Source organism: Orycteropus afer, unplaced genomic scaffold (assembly GCF_000298275.1).
Source record: "Orycteropus afer afer isolate SDZICR_OR568_19922 unplaced genomic scaffold, OryAfe1.0 scaffold00076, whole genome shotgun sequence".
Lineage (NCBI taxonomy): Eukaryota > Metazoa > Chordata > Mammalia > Tubulidentata > Orycteropodidae > Orycteropus > Orycteropus afer.
Window position 1 is genome coordinate 6,034,671 of NW_006921663.1, and position 20,111 is coordinate 6,054,781.

A 20,111-nucleotide genomic window follows, 5' to 3' on the forward strand; every position below is an offset into this window, starting at 1 on the left:
CATCTTCCTTCTAAATTAGCTAATTTTATTTGTTTATGTTGGTATAGGGTGTAGATTGAATTCTGTTGTTGTTAGGTGCCGTTGAGACATCTCTGACTCATAGCGACCCTATGTACAGAATGAAACACTGCTCGATTCTGTGCAACCCCCACAAAACTTGCTATACCTGAGCCCTTAGTTGCAGCCACTGTGTCAATCCATCTAATTGAAGGCTTTCCCCTTTTCCTTCACCCTGCACTTTACCAAGCATGATATCTTTCTCCAGGGAATGATCCCTTTTGACAACATGACAAAGGTAGGTCAAAAAAAGTCTGGTCATTCTCGCTTCCAAGCATTCTGGTTACACTTCTTCTAGGACAGATTTGTTAGTTCTTCTGGCAGTTCATGGTACATTCAGTATCCTTCACCAACACAGCAGTTCAAAAGCATCAACTCTTCTTTGGTCTTCCTTATTCGTTATCTACCTCTCACATGCACATCAGGCTACTGGAATACCATGGCTTGGGTTAGGCAGACCTTAGTCTTCAAGGAGACTTTAAAGAGGTCTTTTGCAGCATAGCTGCTCAGTGCAATACAACTTCTGATTTCTTGACTGCTGTTTCCATTGGTGATGATTCTGGATCCAAGTAATACAAAATATTTGACAACTTCAGTATTTTCTCCATTTATAGAGATGCTGCAGATAGGTCCATTTGTGAGGATTTTTGTTTTCTTTATATTAAAATGTAATCCATACTACAGACTCTAGTCCTCAGTCTTCATCAGTAAGTGCTTCAAGTCACCCTCACTTTCTGCAAGTAAAGTTGTGTCACCTATATGTTGCCGCAGGTTGTTAAAGCTTCTTCCTCCAATCCTGATGCCACGTTCTCCTTCATATAGTCCAGCTTCTCATGTTATTTGCTCAGCATGGTGTTGTTAGGTGCCATCAAGTTGTCTCTGACTCATTCCGACCCTGTATACAGCAGAACAAAACACTGCCCAATCCTGCGCCAGCTCCGTGATCCTTACTATACTTGAGCCCATGCCACAGCCACTGTGTCAATCAGTCTCATTGAGGGACTTCCTCTCTTCTGTTGACCCTCCACCTTAGCAGGCAAGACATCCTTCTCCAGGGAGTGGTCCCTTCTGACAACATGACTAAAATAGGTGAGATGAAGTCTGGCTATTCTTGCTTCCAAGGAGCATTTCAGCTGCACTTCCTCCAGGACAGATTTGTTAGTTCTTTTAGCAGTCCATGGTACTATCAGCATTCTTCACCAGCACCACAACTCAAAAGCATCAACTATTCTTTCATCTTCCTTGTTCATTTTCCAGCTCTTACATTCATATGAGGCAATTGAAAATATCATGGCTTGTGTCAGGTACACCCTAGTCCTCAAGGAGACATTTTTGCTCCTCAGCACTTGAAAGAGGTTCTTTGCAACTGACTTGACCAGTGTTATACATTGTCTGATGTCCTGACTGCTGCTTCCATTGGTGTCAACTATAGAAGCAAGCAATATGAAGTCTCTGACAACTTCTTTTTTCCATGTATCATGATGCTGCTTGCAGATCCAGTTGTGAGGATTTTTGTTTTCTTTATATTGAGATGTAATCCATACTGCAGACTGTATTCTTCAATCTTCATCATTAAATGCTTCAAGTCATCCTCACTTTCATCAAGCCAAGTTGTATCATCAGTGTATCACAGGTTGTTAATGACTCTTGCTCCAAATCTAATGGCACATTCCTCTTCATATAGTCCAGCTTCCCGGATTATTTGCTCAGCATATAGATTGAATAAGTATGGTGAAAGGATACAACCCTGATGCACTCCCTTCTTGATTTTAAACCATGTAGTGTCCCCTTGTTCTGTTTGAACAACAGCCTCCTGGTCTACGTATAGATTCCTCATGAGTGCAATCAAGAGTTCTGGAATTCCAGTTCTTCTCAGTGTTATCCACAGTTTGTTGTGATCCATACAATCAAATGCTTTCACATAGTCAATAAAACACAAGTAAATATCTTTCTGGTATTTTTTGCTTTGAGCCAAGATCCATCTGACATCAGCAATGATATCCTTCATTCCACATCCTTTCCTGAATCCAGCTTGTATCTCTGGAAGTTCTATGTCAATATACTGCTGCAAACATTTTTTTAATTATCTTCAGCAAGATTTCACTAGCATGTGATATTAATGAAATTGTTCAATAATTTCCACATGGTGTGGGATCACCTTTCTTTGGAATGGGTACAAATATGGACCTCTTCTAGTCAGTTAGCCAGGTAGTTGTCTTCCAAGTCTCTTTGCATAGCCGAGTGAGTGCCTCCAGCATGGCATCTATTTGTTGAACCATTTCAATAGGTATTCCATCAATCCCGGGAACCTTGTTCTTTGCCAATTCCTTCAGTGTAGCTTGGGCTTCTTCCTTTAGTACCATTGGTTCTTGATCATATGCACCTCCTGAAATCAAAGAAGGTTGACCAGTTCTTTTTGGTACAGTGACTCTGTGCATTCCTTCCATCTTCCTTTGATCCTTCCTGCATTGTTCAATATTTTGCCCATAGAATTTTTCAATATTGCAACTCAAGGCTTAATTTTTTTCCTCAGTTCTTTCAGCTTGAGAAATGCTGAGGCTGTTCTTCCCTTTTGGTGTTCTAACTCCAGGTCTTTGCACATTTCATTATAATAATTGTCTTTGTCTGCTCTAGCTGCTCTTTGAAATTTGCTTTGGCTACTCTGTTCAAGGACAAGATTCAGAGTCTCTTCTGACATCTATTTTGGTTTTTGCTACCTTTCTTGTCTTTTGTTGATCTCTTGATTTCTTTGTGGATGATATTCTTGATGTCATCCCACAATTCTTCAGGTTTTTCTCATCAAGTCTATTCTTTAGATGGTCTCTAAATTCAGGAGGGATATATTCAAGGTCATATTTTAGCTCTCATGGACTTGTTTTAATTGTCTTCAACTTCAAGTTGAACTTACATATGAGAAGTTAATGGTCTGTTCCACAATCAGCTCCTGGCCTGTTTCGGCTGAAGATATTGAGCTTTTCCATTGCCTCTTGCCACAGATGTAGTCAAACTGATTCCTGTGTACTCTTTCTAGCAAAGTCCATGTGTGTAGCTGCTGTTTGTGTTGTTGAAAAAAGCTATTGGCAATGAGTAAGACATTGGGCTTGCAAAATTCTATCATGTGATCTCCAGTGTTATTTCTGTCACTAAGGCCAAATTTTCCAACTACTAGTGATTCTTCTTTGTTTCCAACGTTTGCATTCCAGTTACCAGTGTTAATTAACACATCTGGATTGAACTTTCAGTCAATTTCATATTGCAGAAGTTGATAAAAATCCTCAATTTCTTCATCTTTGGCTTTGATGGTTGGTGCATATATTTGAATAATAGTAATATTAACTGGTCTTTCTTGTAGGCGTATGGATATTATCCTATCACTGACAGCATTGTACTCCAGAACAGACCTTAAAACATCCTTTGTGATGGTGAATGCCATCCCATTCCTCTTCAAATTGTCATTCCCAGCACAGTAGATCATATGGTTGTCTGGTTCACAGTGGTCAAAAAACAGTCCTTTTCAGCTCACGAATGCCTAGTATATCAATCTTTATGTATTCCCTCTCATTTTTGACAACTTCCAATTTTCCTAGATTCATACTTCATGCATTCCACAGTCCAATTATTAATGGGTGTTTGCATCTGTTTTTCCTCAATTTAAGTCATGCTGCATCAGCAAATGGAGGTCGCAAAAGCTTTACTTTATTAATATCACTAAGGTGGGTTCTACTGTGATGATACAGCTCTGCTAGTCACATTGTGAGAGCCTTGCAACCTAAAGGGATCATCCTCCTACACTGTATACATTGTATAGGACAATATTTCCAGGCTATTCATAAAGTTTTGCGGTAATGTATCAGACAGTGTTTTTCTGCTATTCATAAGGTTTTCCCTGGCCAATTCTTTGAGAAGTAGATGGCTTCTTCCTTTTTCCTAGTCTGTCTCACTCTGTAGGCTGCTTTGAAACCTGTGCACCATGTGCAACCCTGCTGGTGTTTGAAACACCAATGGCACTCCTCAAGCCTCACAGAAACACGCAAGCCACCACAGTATGACAAACTTTCAGACAAGTTTGTCTCCCTTCGCTGTTCAAAACATCTCCACCTTCCCCTTGCCTGGTCCCTGCTACTGCTCTTTCTTCTGTCCCCCGGCTTTTCTTTCCCCTTCTTTCCTGCCTCTTGGGGATGAAGCCTGGGTCCTTCCCCTTACCTGGATCCCTGCCACTACTTGCTCTGTCATCCTCCTAACTTTTTTTTTTCCCCCAGCTTTTCTGCCTCTTAGGGATGGGGCATTACTTCTGTCACCAAGGCCATATTTCCAACTACCAGTGATTCTTCTTTGTTTCCAACTTTTGCATTCCAATTACCAGTGATAATCAACACACCTTGATTGATGTTTAGGCAATTTTAGACTGCACAAGTTGGTAAAAATCTTCAATTTCCTCATCTTTGGCTTTAGTTGTTGGTGCATAAATTTGAATGATAGTATTATTAGCTGGTCTTCCTTGTAGGCATATCATATCACTGACAGCATTGTACTTCAGGAGAGATCTTGAAATATTCTTTGTGATGAGGAATGTCACGCCATTCCTCTTCAATTTGTCATTCCTAGCATAGTAGATCATATGATTTTCTGATTCAAAAGGGCCAAAACCAGTCCATTTCAGCTCACTGATGCCTAGGATATAAATCTTTATGTGTTCCATTTCATTTTTGACAACTTCCAGTTTTCCTAGAATCATACTTCATACATTCCATGTTCCTGTCATAAATGGATCTTTGCAGCTCTTTCTTCCCATTTTGAGTCACTCCACATCAGCAAATGTAGGTCCCAAAAGCTTTATTCTCTATACATCATTAAGGTCAGCTCTACTCTGGGGAGTCAGCTCTTCCCCAGTCTTTTTCTGAGTGCTTTCCAACCTGAGGGGTTCATATTCTGGAACTATATCAGACAGTGTTTCAGGGCTATTTATAAAGCTTTCATTGGCCGATACTTTGAGAAGTGGATGGCCTGCCCCTTCCTTCTTCTATGCCTATCTTAGTCTGGAAGCTCCACTGAAATTTGTTCACCATGGGTAACCCTGCTGGTATTTGATATACTTGTGGCATAACCTCCAGGCTCACAGCAAAATGCAAGCCAACACTGTAAGACAAACTGACAGACAAGTGGTGGATATTTAATTCTAGTAACTTTAAAATTGTTTTTCAATCTCTAACATTAAGAAAAACAATCAAGTGACTGGGTGTGTGTATGTGTATGGGGTGTACAAGGATAAACATGTTTGTAAACTTAGTCTTATCCCATGACTCTTGAGTTATCTTTAAAACCTATAATGCATAGTATACAGATTGGGTCTTAAGTAAAATATTGCAGATTAAAAAGTTATATGTTTAAATAAATATATTAAGAAACACTATTTTCTGGGTGCCACATGTTTATAAATATTAGCATATTTGATATTTATAAGAAGGTGTTTAGTGCTGCTATAGTAGAAATACCACAAATGAGTGGCTTAACAAATGGATTTATTCTCTTACAGTTTAGGAGGCTATAAGTCTGAGTTCAAAGTGCTAGCTTTAGGGGCTGGATGAAGGCTCCTCGACCTTGGGCTCTAGCTCTGCCTCCTGTTGCAGCCCAACTAGAGCTGGAGGCTTTTTCTAATTCATGCAGCTTCTGTCTGTTGAGGCTGACAAACCCAAGATCAACAGGTAAACTGGCACAGTCCCAAGCTCAAGAAACTTGATAGGCCACTAGTTCAAGTCCAGAAACAATCTCAAGATTGTCAGGCAACATGATAGACCACTGAGATAAATACTTGGCCCAATGCAGGATCAAGATGTGCCAAAAACTCAAGACCTTTCCCAAATCTTCTCCTTATATACTGGAAGAAGGCCACACCCCAAAGGCAGCTCCCTAAATACTCACAGCATATTCCACCATGGAGATGATTATAATCTCAACATGGGTAATAATTACATCCAGCTGCCCAGACACTCAAAACTATGGCCAAGCCAAGTTGACATACAATTTTAACTACCACAGAAGACATGAAGCAATTACTATTCTCATCTTCTAAAGATGACAAAACTGAGGCTCAGAAAGGCTGAAAATCTTATAGAAGATCACAGATGTATTAAGAGGTAAATTCAAACTCAGTATTTTGGCTCCAGTGTCTAATCTCTTAATCACCAAGCCATTTCTTTGATAGAATAGTTTACTTTGAATAGTGGTAAGAAGAATAAAATTCCACTTTCTTCTGTAGCTACAGATTAAATTTTGGATCAAGTTCTACTCCACCAAATTGTTTACATCTCAAAAAGTAGTTGCTATATTTTCAGAGTTCATTTTCAGGGCCTCGTATATGACAAGTTTCTTTATAATAAGTGCTTTAATGCATTTCATTCTACTTAGATGATAGCTACAGGAAAATATTATGACCCTGTTTCCAAGACTTATCTTTCTATTAGCTTCATAAATTACTTGATATCAGCAGGACATAAATACAATTTTTAGGCTCTGTGGAATTTGATATCCTGAATAAATTTCCAACCACACTTTAGAAAATAATGAAGTACAGAACAGACTTTTCTTTGGTATTTGTAGATAAATACTGAAGGCAGTAGCATCTACCAACTCCAAGGTAAATAGCCTCAATGAGTATTTCAGCATTGCTCCATATCTGTTCTCCACTTAATTAAGTATACTTAATTGTACTCATGAGGAACCTGTACATAGACCAGAGGCTGCCGTTCAAACAGAACAGGTGACAATGCATGGTTTAAAATCAAGAAGGTAGTGTGTCAGAGTTGTAACTTGTAACTATACTTCATCTGTATGCTGAGCAAATAATCTGAGTCCATATTCCTGGTCTCTATGAAGAGGAATGTGGCATCAGGATTGGAGTAAGACTCACTAACAACCTGCGATATTCTGATGACACAACTTTGCTTGCTGAAAGTGCAGATGAGTTGAAGAACTTACTGATGAAGACTGAAGACTACAGTCTGCAGTATGGATTACACCTCAATATAAAGAAAACAAAAATCGTCACAACTGGACCAATAAGCAGCATCATGAAAAATGGTGAGAAGATTGAAGTTGTCAAAGACTTCTTATTACTTGGTTCTAGAATCAGCACCAATTGAAGCAGAAGTCAAGATAGCAGATGACATATAGCATTGTGCAAATCTGGTGTAAAATAATTCTTTCAAATGCTGAAGAGCAAAGACTTCTCCTTGAAAACTAAGGTGTGCCTGACACAAGCCCTGGTATTTTCAATTGCCAGAAATGTATGTGGGAACTCTGGTGGTGTCGTGCCTAAGGCACTTGACTGCTAACCAGAAGGCTGGTGGTTCAAACCCACCAGCCACTCCTCGGAAGGAAGGTTGGGCAATCTACTTCCATAGTGATACCTCCTTGGAAACCTAAGGAGGGGTCGCTATGAGTTGGGATCGACTCCATGGCAGCGAGTTTGTTTTCCACATGCATGTGAGAGCTAGACAATGAATAAGGATGACTGAAGAAAAGTTGATACTTTTGAGTTGTGGTCTTGGTGAAGAATGCTGGAAAAAGTGCAGCCAGAATGCTCTTTGGAAGCAAGAATGACCAGACTTCATCTCACCTACTTGGGTCATGTTGCCCAAAGGGACCATTCCTTGGAGAAGGATATCATACTTGGTAAAGTGGAGGGTCAACGAAAAAGGCCTTTAACAAGATGAATTGACACAGTGGCTACAATGATGGGCTCAGTTATAACAAAGATAGTGGGGCTTGTACAGGACCAGGCAGTGTTTGTTCTGCTGTCCATAAATTCACTGTGAGTTGGAGATGACTCAATGGCACCCAATGACAACAACAACCATATCTATAGTGAGGAGTCTCATCACATTTAGACAGTCTAAGTGATTATAGGTTCAGTGAGTGTAAGGAACTGTTCACCAATGATCTTCTAGTTCTTTCTAGCTTTCTCTTCTTTGTACTGGCTCTTCTAAATTTTCCCACATGCCTCAAGTCATTAATAACCTCAGCAAGTATCATTACCTACTTCTCCTCAGATAAATTTAAATATAATTTTCACCTCATTTCATTTCATGTCTTTGTCTCTGAACATGTTGCATGCAACCAATCTACCATCTTCTCTACTTATCTAAAACTGCTTACAACATTCTAAAGATCCCTTCCTATTCAATGTTCCTTGCCCACTCAATTTTTCCCTTTTTTCACCACATTCTCTTTTTTTTTTTTTTTTGAGTCCTTTGGTTTAGCACATAAAGGTATTTATTTTACCTTAAGGAAACTCTTCACTTGAACAATGTTTTCCTCTAATCATTTTTGTCCTCTTTCCACTTATGCTTCTGAAAGACTTGTCAACATTTTCCATTATCTCTTTCTTTCTTCCTTTACACTGAAGGTTAATCTTGTGATAGTCTGGATTTTCTCCTGAAATCTTCAATAAAATAGCTCAACATCCAGAATTGCTTTGTTTCCAGTGATTTTTACATATGAGAATTCCACTTTGGGAATATAATCTCTTCTCCACTTCTTCAACTTTTTTTTTCCTCCCATCGAAATTTACCTTTCATAGATACCTTCCAAGATATTGAAACAAGGACTAAAGCAAAATCACTTGTTTCTGCTTTGTCCATCTTAGAAGTTACTCAGGGCAGAGGAGTGGCAGGCATAACCTGAGGCACTGTATGTTGAACTAGGGAGCCTGTGACCACCTAAGGCAAAGGTGGGTGATAGGAAAAAAGCCAGGATCAAAACTCAGGGAAGAGCATTTCTTTGGGAAACTGGCCATTTAAAGGCACATGAGTGTGTATTATTCTGAGAGCCATGTAAATGTCAAGGGCAAAATGAATGGCAAGAAAGACTTGAGGTAATCCTAACCTTTCTCTTCAAATGGGTCTCTCAGCTAGTAAAGTCTGGTTAAGGATTGTTCAGTATACAGTCATTCTGTCTAGATAGCAAGCATTTTTTTTTTCCCCAAAGTTTTTCCTTCTGTTAGCACCAAAATAATTTGGGAAAGACAATAGACTAATTAATAGACTACAACAGTTTTCAACAATAGATAAAAAGAGGAAATTATACTGAGCTTGTCCTTCCCAGTAATATATCAGACAGTGCTTCACTGCAATTCATAAAGTTTTCACTGGCCAATTCTTTGAGAAGTGGATGGCCCCTGCCTTCTTCTGACTCTGTCTTCGTCTAGAAGCTCCACTGAAACCTGTCCACCATGGGTCACCATGCAAGTATTTGAAATACCAATGGCATATTCTCCAGCCTCACAGCAACAAGCAAGTAAGTTGTGGTGTTGGAGAAGAATATTTAAAGTAGCATAGACTGCCAGGAGAACTAACGAATCTCTCCTTGGAAGCAAGAATGGCCAGACTTTATCTCACTTACTTTGGTCATATTGTCAGAAGGGACTATTCCCTGGAGAAGGATATCATACTTTGTAAAATGGAAGGTCAGCACAAAAGGCAAAAACCATCAATGAGATAGATTGATAAAATGGCTACAATGATGGACTCAGGTATAGCAAGGATTGTGAACTGGTGCAGAACCAGGTAGTGTTTTGTTCCATTGTACATAGGGTTGCTATGAGTTGGAGCTGACTCGATGGCATGTAGCAACAACAACATTTCCTTCCTACCTGGAATCAGCCATTTCTTTAAGGAAGAAATGCTAATTCAAGATATTTTAACGAAATGCTAAGGATATTTATTGTTACTGGGTTGGTTATTCTTTCTGAGCCTGTTCAGTGGGCCAGGCTGGGAAACATACACATATATTCTGAAAAAGATAAAGTATATCATGACATAATATTAATAATTTTAAATCAAAATCAGGACTGGGGAGTTTTTATTTCACTTGTTCTCAATGATACCTCTGTGTGTCTGTCCTTCTCTTTAAAGAATTCTAGCTCTCAAAGACACATATAAACTATAAATGTTTCTTTGTTTGATTTCAAAATGCACAAACAGAAGTAGCAGAGTAATAATATTAATACTACTGCTAACCAAGCTGGACAACGAATAAGGACAACAAAAGAAGAATTGATGTATTTGAAATATGGTGTTGGCAAAGAATATCAAATATACCATAGACTGCCAGAAAAATAAACCACAAATTTATCTTCAAAGTACAGCCAGAATATTCCCTAGAAGAGAAGATGATAAGACTTAGTCTCATGTACTTAAGACATGTTATTATGAGGGACCAGTCCCTGGAGAAGGACATTATACATAGTAAAATAGAGGGTCAGTGCAAAAGAGGAACACCCTCAATGAGGTAGACTGACAAAGTGGCTGAAACATAGCAATGACTGTGAATGTGGTGCAAGAACCAGGCAGTATTTGGTTCTGTTGGACGTACGGTGCCTATGAGTTGGAACCAACTTGATGGCACCTAGTAACAACAATAGAAACCACTGACATTGATATGAAAACATTAAAAACTTTTTGCATATATTATCCTTATTATTCCCTCACGTTTAAGATAATAATAGGGTTGCTCAATAACCTACCCATATTAATATCTTTATTTAATCACATTTGCAAAATCCCTTTTGCCATATAGGTTAACATTCACAGGTTCCAGGATTAGAACCTGGGCATCTTTGGAGAATCATTATTCTGCCTCCCAAAGTGGGTATGCAGTGAAATTAAAAAGTTATGCTGGTGCTTCTGCAATTTTCTTTCCAAATATCCTCTAAACTGTTACTTTTTTTTTGCTATCAATAAACAATGATGCAAGCCTGAAATTTTTAAAGAAGATGATGAAATATCACAATTTTATAATATTTCCTTCAATCAAAAGTTTTATCTGACTCAATGAGGAATAAGAACTGTAAGATTCTTGACATCATTGTTACGCACATGTGGGTGTGTTTACCTGTCTTTGACTCTGACATGGTTATGGTACTGTACAGTAAATAGATACATATAATGAAGCCAGTAGAGTGGTCAAAACTTTCAAGTCACTAAATGACCAAAAAAAAAAAAAAAAATTCATTATTTCATCAGCATGTGGCTTGTAAATGACTGGCTTCAGAAAAGCCATGCTTCCTGTGTCTGGTCTGAATTAAAGCTCTTCTGAAGAAGAACATGCAGTCATTCAGGCTTGCACATTCCTTAATTTCTTTTATTACAGCCTGCACAAAATCAGTGTAGCTAGAAAGGAATACACAGTCTTCCAGAAACTACAAAGTATAACAGCTGGTCCCAATTACCCTCACTACAGTGTGACCATATGCACAAATGTTCAACTTTCCATTTAAGTTCATGATTTAAAATAAAAATGAATTCCTTATAACAATATGAGCAATACTACAGTCAGTGCATTTATTTCTGCTAACTTTTAACTTTAGAGTTATAGTCATATGTATGAATAAAGCAGTCCAAATAAGACAATATTCTAAGCTGGTAGATGAGAAGAAGTCTTTTTAACTTTAAACTAAACAGATGATGCAATAACTTTTTTAAAAAAATAAAAACATTTCTTGGAGCAAAAAAAAAATTTTCAAAAATCATGAAATCTTAAGACAATCATTTAACAAATAAATCCAACAACCTTTCATTAAGTATACAAGCAGGTAGGTTAACTTTAATATCAGCTGAATAAGACTAAAGAGAGTTGACATTTCTGACTCCTGTAACCTTTATCAAAATCATGGATTGTCTCTTAAATACATCATACGTAACTAGAGATAACAAACACGCATGCTGAATTGACCTTTCTAATAATGATCTGAGGTTGAAAATCACATATTTTCATATTCTTTTCTCAATGTTCAAAGGCTGTTTTTAATGCTTCAGTTGTCTCAGTTAATTTGAATTCTTAACATTTTATTTGAGACAGTATGCCTAAGGTCCATTCATATCCTCTGCATTAATGTGTAAAATGTAACTGGCACCATAAAGGAGACATTCACTAACATTTTACCTAATAGTTGTCTCTGTAAACTATGCTTGATTATTTTTTAATGGAAATATGGCAACTTCCTTAGTTTAGGGATATAAATCAAGTCTGAGTTTATGACAAAATGATAATAAAATACATCTTCTGATAAAATAAATAACATAATAGATAAAGGAGAAATTATATGTTGCAATGAAAATAGAATGATGACCATATTTAAGAAACAAATCAATGTGTAAAAGAGCAGAGTATATATTTTATATAGGTTAGACCTTCCACAATTCTCCTTTTTTATAAGTATTTACCATTTTAAATAAATGTGTTTTACTTGGAAAAAAAGTATTTCAGTAGTAGGTATGCAGGGGCAAAAATGTGTGGCTGCAATTATGTATTATAGAAATAGTGATAGATGGTTACTGTTTAAAGGGTCTCTAGTGTTAATTATGATTTATTAGTTTGCATAGTCTGGAAAGGGAGGAAATGTAATAGTCAGTCTTTCTTTCCAGACACATTTTAGTGACTATTAATTTGGAGGCCAGGAAGTGAAAATAAATTACTTGAAAGCAAATGGAATCCCATTTGTATGGTTTGGACTTTTTTCCATTTGCACAGTTTCAATCAGCATAATAAACCATATTAATATTCTTACTTTTTGTATGAAACTTTGTCAAATTAGATAAATGAATATTTATCAAAGTCTAACTATCTAAACTTTATTACAGCATTTCACTGACATTTCTTAATGACAGAACATAAACTCAATTGCCTAAATAGGTCTAACATGTTCCAAGAATTCTGTTTAGAAGGGTTTCAACCATCTAGTTTCACCATGTACCTGCATAATGGAAAGTGTTTCCCCAACATCTTCAATAGCTGTATACACACACACACACACACACACACACACATATATAAAGTCATTGAGTCGATTCTGACTCATAGCAACCCCTTTTGGGTTTCTAAGGCTGCAGATATTTATAGAAGTAGATTGCTTCATCTTCCTCCTGCAAAGCCACTGGTGGGTCTGAACCTCTGGCTTGGTTAGCAGGCAAATGCCTTACCAAAGCATATGGCACCAGAGCTCTTTTCAATAACAAAACCAAAACCAAATTCACTGTTATCGAGTCAATTCTGACTTGTAGCAACCCTTTTGGGTTTCTGAGGTGGTAAATCTTTACCGAAGTAGATTGACGAGTGTTCCTTCTGCAGAGTGGCTGCTGGGTTTGCAGTCAAATATCTTAGGTACTATGCCATCAGAGCTCCTTATCTCCTTTCAATAGCTATTAAAAAAATAATACAAAAAATAAAAAAAAAAAAACACTACCGTCAATAACTATTAACTCACTCACTCACTCACTGCTGTCATGTCGGTCCTGACTCATAGCGATCCCTCCTTGCGTTTCTGAGGTGGTATCACTATGGAAGTAGATTGCCCAACCTTCCTTCTGAGGAATGGCTGATGGGTTTGAACCACCAGTCTTCTGGTTAGCAGTCAAGTGTCTCCGGCACTACCCTACCAGAGCTCCTTCACTATCAACAGCTATTAAAAAAAAAAAAAAAAATTACCATTGAGTTGGATCCAACTCATAACGACGCCTCCTTGGGTTTCCAAGGAAGTATCTCTACAGAAGTAGATTGCCCAGCCTTCCTTCTGAGGAGTGGCTGGTGGGTTTGAACCACCAGCCTTCTGGTTAGCAGTCAAATGCCTTAGGCACTATGCCACCAGAGCTTCTATCAATAGCTATAGTGCTCATTTATTTGAAAGTATCAGACACAATGTCATTCATAAGGCTGGGACATTTTTTCTGATATGTTGAGTTTTTGTTTAGTTTTACAGGACTTAATATTATGAAATGTTAATTTATAAATGTGAATTTCATATTGTAGATTATTAACCATCACATCTCTGAACTTTTATCTGTTCTAAACCTAAATATCAACAGTATTCCTCCAACTATATGATTCTATGATCTATAAAACTCAACGTTAACTGAGAGTTGAAAAGAAACTTCAATCATCAACTAAATCTTTCATTATGCAGCAGATGTGTAAATTTAATGATCTGTTTAAAATTCACTGTCAAAAATATTTCAAGTTGATAGAAAAGTGCCTAATATTTCATATTGTTACATTTCAGTAATAAATGACTCGACTTCATACTGATATGTCAAACACAATATTTAATATTCTTCTGGGAAGATTATTTCAAATTATAAACCAAAATCCAAATAATCAACAGTGTTTTGTTTGAAAATCATAAATAACTGTCAAATATCAATGAATGGTTTATTAAACAGAAGTCAAGTATTGATGTATGGGGTGACTTTCATATTTGTAATTGCTTTTTTCAAATATCTTCATGCTTAGAAGTCTCTCAATGTAATCAATAAGCATCTCATTAGGGTAGTGAAGATCATGTGCAAAGATACATTTTCCTTTTTTCACCATTTTTTTCATTCCCTGTTACAAACTTTTCTGTTTCTCATCTGTGATATATTTCAAGCAGACATTACTTTTCTACAGTAAAAGGAAAAGAAAATTCTTGAGTTGCTTTGACTTTTACAGAACATAGAATCATACAGCTGAGAAAATACTAGTTACTATTTAGGTTTAGAACAGCAACATGTTCAGAGAGATTAAGTGATTTTTAATAACCTACAATATGAAATTTAGATTGATTAGTAAGATAGCCTCTAAGCTATGAATAACTAAATTAATCAAAGCTGTAATTATAAGTCTGGAGTGCTTGGGGAAAAGGAGTTGCCTGCATCTTGTCCCTTCCCCCTCAATATTAAGGTAAGGGCCACTTATGTGGGTGAGGACATAACATCTTCAGCCTCTCAGGAATACTGTTGTTGGTACAGCTCACTAGAAAGCAGAAAATATGCTCACATTCTGAAATTTTCAACAAACAGTCTTTGGTTAGAAAAGATCTTTGCTTTGGAATTTGTAAATTGTCAAATAAGTGTTCTGTTAACCTTCATCACTTCCTTCATTCTGGATAACATTCTTCCTGTCAAGATTGGGCAGTTATTTGTGCCTTATTTTTTTTAAATCCAATATAAGAGAAAAAGATGCCCTGCAAATCCTATAAACTCGTAGATATATACAATATTGTGACATCATATACCTAATCAATTGTTAATATAACATTAATAACACAGTGAAAATGTGACTAAAGATGTAAAATATCACATTGCACATGTAGAGCAAGATCACAGAGTCTGCTTAAAGTAAAAGCAAAAGAGGCTTATTGAGTGATTCACAAATTGGGGTAGCATAGAGCAAGGAAGCAGTTACAAATTGCTCCACCAGTCAGAGGCCTTGCAGGGCTTAAACATTAAAATATCAGGAATTAACATTAAAAAAAAAAAAAAAAAAAATCTGATTAGCTAGCTAAAATTAATTATCTGATTGGCTTTTTTTGGTAAATAATTAAGGGCATGCCCAGGCACATTCCTTGTGTAAGCACTTTTTTGCATGTTGTTGTTGTTGTTACGTGCCGTCAGGTCGTTTCCGACTCATAGCGACCCCATGCAATGCAGAACGAAACACTGCCCGATCCCGCGCCAGCCCCACAATCCCTGCTATACTTGAGCCCGTCATCGCAGTCACTGTGTCAATCCATCTCCTTGAAGGCCTCCCCCTCTTTCGTCGACCCTCCACCCTACCAAGCATGACATCCTTCTCCAGGGAATGGTCCCTTCTTACAACATGACCAAAATAGGTGAGACGAAGTCTGGCCATTCTTGCTTCCAAGGAGCATTCTGGCTGCACTTCCTCCAGGACAGATCTGTTAGTTCTTTTAGCAGTCCATGGATACTAATCTACTTTTAACCACACTCTTCCTGAGGGCAAGCCATACTTCCCTTGTTTACCCATCAACAGTAATGGACCGTCTTCTCAGAGAGGTAGAGCCTAGGACAAAATGGACTCAGAGTCAAACCGTGTATAAGCCATTTTAATCATGTAAAGTACCACAGATTTGAGAGTGCTTTTGTAAGGATAAAAACTTTTACTTTGTTAGGTCTGACTACATATTGTTAGAATAAAACTCCCTATTTTTAGTCAAGATGCCATTCTTTAAAACCTGGCTTCAACTTTGTGTTATAATTAACTTGTTCTCTCTCTAAGTCACAGTTTTCAGTTCCTGCTGCATCCTGTGGTCTAAGACAGCCCCATCTATGTCAATAAAGGCTCCTGGACCTGATTTTAAGACCAGCCACTTGGGCTTTGACAAGCACTAATGGAGCCTCATAAGGATTACCTGACTGCCAGGGACTCACAGGAAATATTCTTTTCTTAGTTACTCATTGCCTTATCTAACTTTTGCAAAATTGTTAACTAATCCTGCATACATGCTGTGTCTCTTTTTCCTTTAATATCACTCACTCACTCACTCACTGCTGTGGAGTCGATTCGACTCATAGCAACCCCTCCTTGGGTTTCCGAAGCTGTATGTCTATGGAAACAGATTGGCCAATCTTCCTTCTGAGGAGTGGCTGGTGGGTTTGAACCATCAGCCTTCTGGTAAGCAGTCAAATGAGCCCCTGATTGTAAGTACTGAGCAGAGCATGTTTTTGGTGAGTCATTGAGATACCTTCCATCTCTAGTTAGTGCACCTCCTAATTAAACTCTCTTCTTCTCTTTGAACTGTGGTGTGAACTATTGGCTCTGCTTCTCTAGGGCTGGACACCAGCATTTTTAAGTTTACATTCTTACACAGAGTTAAAGGGTCTACTTCGTAAACTACCCTTACCAACTGGACATTTGAATTTTCTTTTTTCTTTCCCTGAACAAAAAAATAAATAAATAATATATATAAATTTACATGTATGCCTGAGGAAAGAAAGGGATTTTATTCCATCTATAACTTTCATAGCATTGATGGATGGAAAATATAGAAGAAAATTTCAATAGTAGTACAGACAAAACTGTTTTATTATAAAATATTTATTTATTATAAAGTATATAAAACCTATGAAAGATAAATCCCCTCTTCTTTGTTTCTCTCAAAATGATCTATAAATAAGCAATAAAGTACAGCACAAAGTACAAATTCAGAATGCATATACAACACTTTACTCCTTCTCTCCCATATTAGAGAGCAAATGTATGTTGGTCGTATCTACAAGCTTTGTTAAAATTTTAGCTTCACTTGAGTCACCATAATTTGTTTTTAAACATGACCATTATTTAATGGTGTAAACATTGACCATTATTTAAGTCAACAAATTCTCTATTCAAGATTCCTTGGGTTGGTGACAGAGAAAAAAAACTTCTCAAGATAAGCTTTATTCCTGCAGTGCAGTGAATTACTTGGTATGGGTTTTCTAGCCGTAATCTTTGTAACTCCCACGAGAATACTGGATGAGACCAAGCAAATAAGGTGTAGCCAAAAAAACCAAACTCACTGTCCTCAAGTCGGATTGACTCATAGCCACCCCTCCTTGGGTTTCCAAGGCAGTATCACTACGGAAGTAGGTTGCCTACTCTTCCTTCCGAGGAGGAGCTGGTAGGTTTGAAGCACCAGAAGTAAGGTGTGCAGAACTCTAAGGTTGGGATAGGTTAGTTTTGTCACTCTGCCAGGCTTAAAATGAGCCCTCCTAGAGGCAGTGAGGGGAATCTCACTGCCACCAAGAGAGAAGAGCTGGAGGTGAAGTGGGGCATATCCATGGACCCGAGATCCCTGCACTGGGCCTTCTTGGCTGAGAGACATCCCAGTGGAGAGACATGCTGGCAGAGAGACAGTAGCAATAGAACCAAGAGGCAAGAGACAGAGCAGCACTCTTACCTGGCCCACAGAGACAGAGGCCAGGCCGAGAGGCCAAGGCCCAGAGAGCCATGCCTGAGGGCACGGCAGAGGGAAACTGTCCTGTTTGAAGAGTTGTATCCTGAGCTTGGTCCTGAACCTGAATTGTAGCCTGTTGTTTCCCTAATGAACCCTGTAAGAATGAGCATTGTCTGTGAGTTCTGTGTGGCCATTGCAATCAATTATTGAACCCAGCAGAGAAGTAGCGAGCACCTTGGCAGGGACAGTTGGTGTCAAAATTGGTAAAAAGGCTAGAAAGTGGTGGCATGTCTGGCCTCACAAGAATAAGCCTTGGGCTACTGATGGTGATTCTGCCTTCCTCTTGTGAAGTTAGAGCAGGTCAGAAGATGCCACTTCCATGTCCTTTTTGCAACTCCAAGACAGATTCTCAGAGTTAATGCTAGCAATCCATAATGATGATTCTTAGCAACAAGAGGAATAGTGTGATACTTGAGTGAACTTCACAGTATTTATTTTTCTTGTCTTCCTCTAAGAGAGTATGTATTTGAATCTATATAGTACTACATTCATAGCTCTGTTTTCCTTTTCTCTTTGGGCACCATTCTCTGTTGGCTATATATATATATATATATATATATATATATATATATATATATATATATAAAATGTTGTTGTTGTTGTTATGTGCCATCAAGTCGGCCCCAAATCATCAAATCATAGTGACCTTTCCTTGGGTTTCTGAGGCGGTATCACTACAGAAGTAGATTGCCCAATCTTCCTTTCAAGGAGTGGCTGATGGGTTTGAAATGCCAGCCTTCTCGTTAGCAGTCAAGTGCCTTAGGCACTATGCTACCAGAGCTCCCTTGACTGATGCAGGCCATAGCAAACTTGATTTTAGAATATTTTGCTATAGACACGCCTATAATCCAGTCCTTCTTTAAATTTGAAAGGAGTAAGACAAGTGGCTAACAGTGCAGTTCCATGCCACTTAATTTGTAGAGTGTGGTCTTACCTAGTGTGGTTCATTCTAGTGAAATGCTGCTGCTCTGGCAAGATGTAAAATATAATCTGCTCAACATCTGTGCTTTGAAACACTTTAATTTTATAATTAAAAAGGACATAATTCCATTCACCTGGATTTGGTAAAGTCAGCAAATTTGACTCAATAATTAAACAATAACTTTCAACTAAACATACAAACTTTTCTTGCATTCTGCTTTATATACTGCTTCTTTCTTTCTCTGCTATTTCTTTTCTCCTCCTCTTTTGCTTCTTTTCTTTCTCCTCCTATTCTTCATCCTCCTCCTTATTTTTTGGATAACAAAGGAGAAACAGATACAAGAGAGATTACGCACATGGTATTGTTAAAAATAATCAAAACTCAGAGAAATTTGAACATAAGATTTATTCTGACCAGTTAGTCTATATGTATATTGTATTAAAGCTTAAATTCTAAAGCACTGGGGTTGTGTAAAGCTACAGTCTAGAGCAGGATCCCAAACTCCATTTAGAGTCTTATTATAAGTTCAGACAGCATTTCAGTTCTTTCTGAACATTAAATCAGCAATGTGGCTATCCATAGCCAAGTCCAGAACAAATTTTGTTGTAGTTAGGTGCCGTCTAGTCATTTCCGACTCATTGCAATCCCATGCACAGCAAAATGAAACACTGCCCAATCCTGTGCCAGCTCTATGATCCTTGCTATACTTGAGCCCATTGTTGCAGCCACCATGTCAATCCATCTTGTCCAAGGCCTTCCCCTCTTTCGTTGACCCTCCACCTTACCGAGCATGACATCCTTCTCCAGGAATGGTCCCCTCTAACAACATGACCAAAGTAGGTGAGATGAAGCCTGGTCATTCTCGCTTCCAAGGAGCATCTTGGCTGCAATTCCTCCAGGACAGATCTGTTAGTTCTTTTGGCAGTCAGTCCATGGTACCTTCAGCATTCTTCGCCAGCACCACAACTCAAAAGCATCAACTCTTCTTCGGTCTTCCTTATTCATTGTCCAGCTCTCACATGCATATGAGGAGATTGGAAATATCATGGCTTGTGTCAGGCGCACCTTAGTCCTCAAGGAGACATCCTTGTTCCTCAGAACTTGAAAGAGTTCCTTCACAGCCGACCTGTCCAGTGCTACAGGGTCATCTAACGTCCTGACTGCTGCTTCCATTGGCCTCAATTGTAGAACCAAGCAACATGAATTCTTTGACAACCTCAATCTTTTCTCCATTTATCGTGATGCTGTTTATTGGTCCAGTTGTGAGGATTTTTGCTTTCTTTATATTGAGATATAATCCATACTGCAGACTATGTTCCTCCATCTTCTTCAGTAAGTGCCTCAAGTCATCCTCACTTTCAGCAA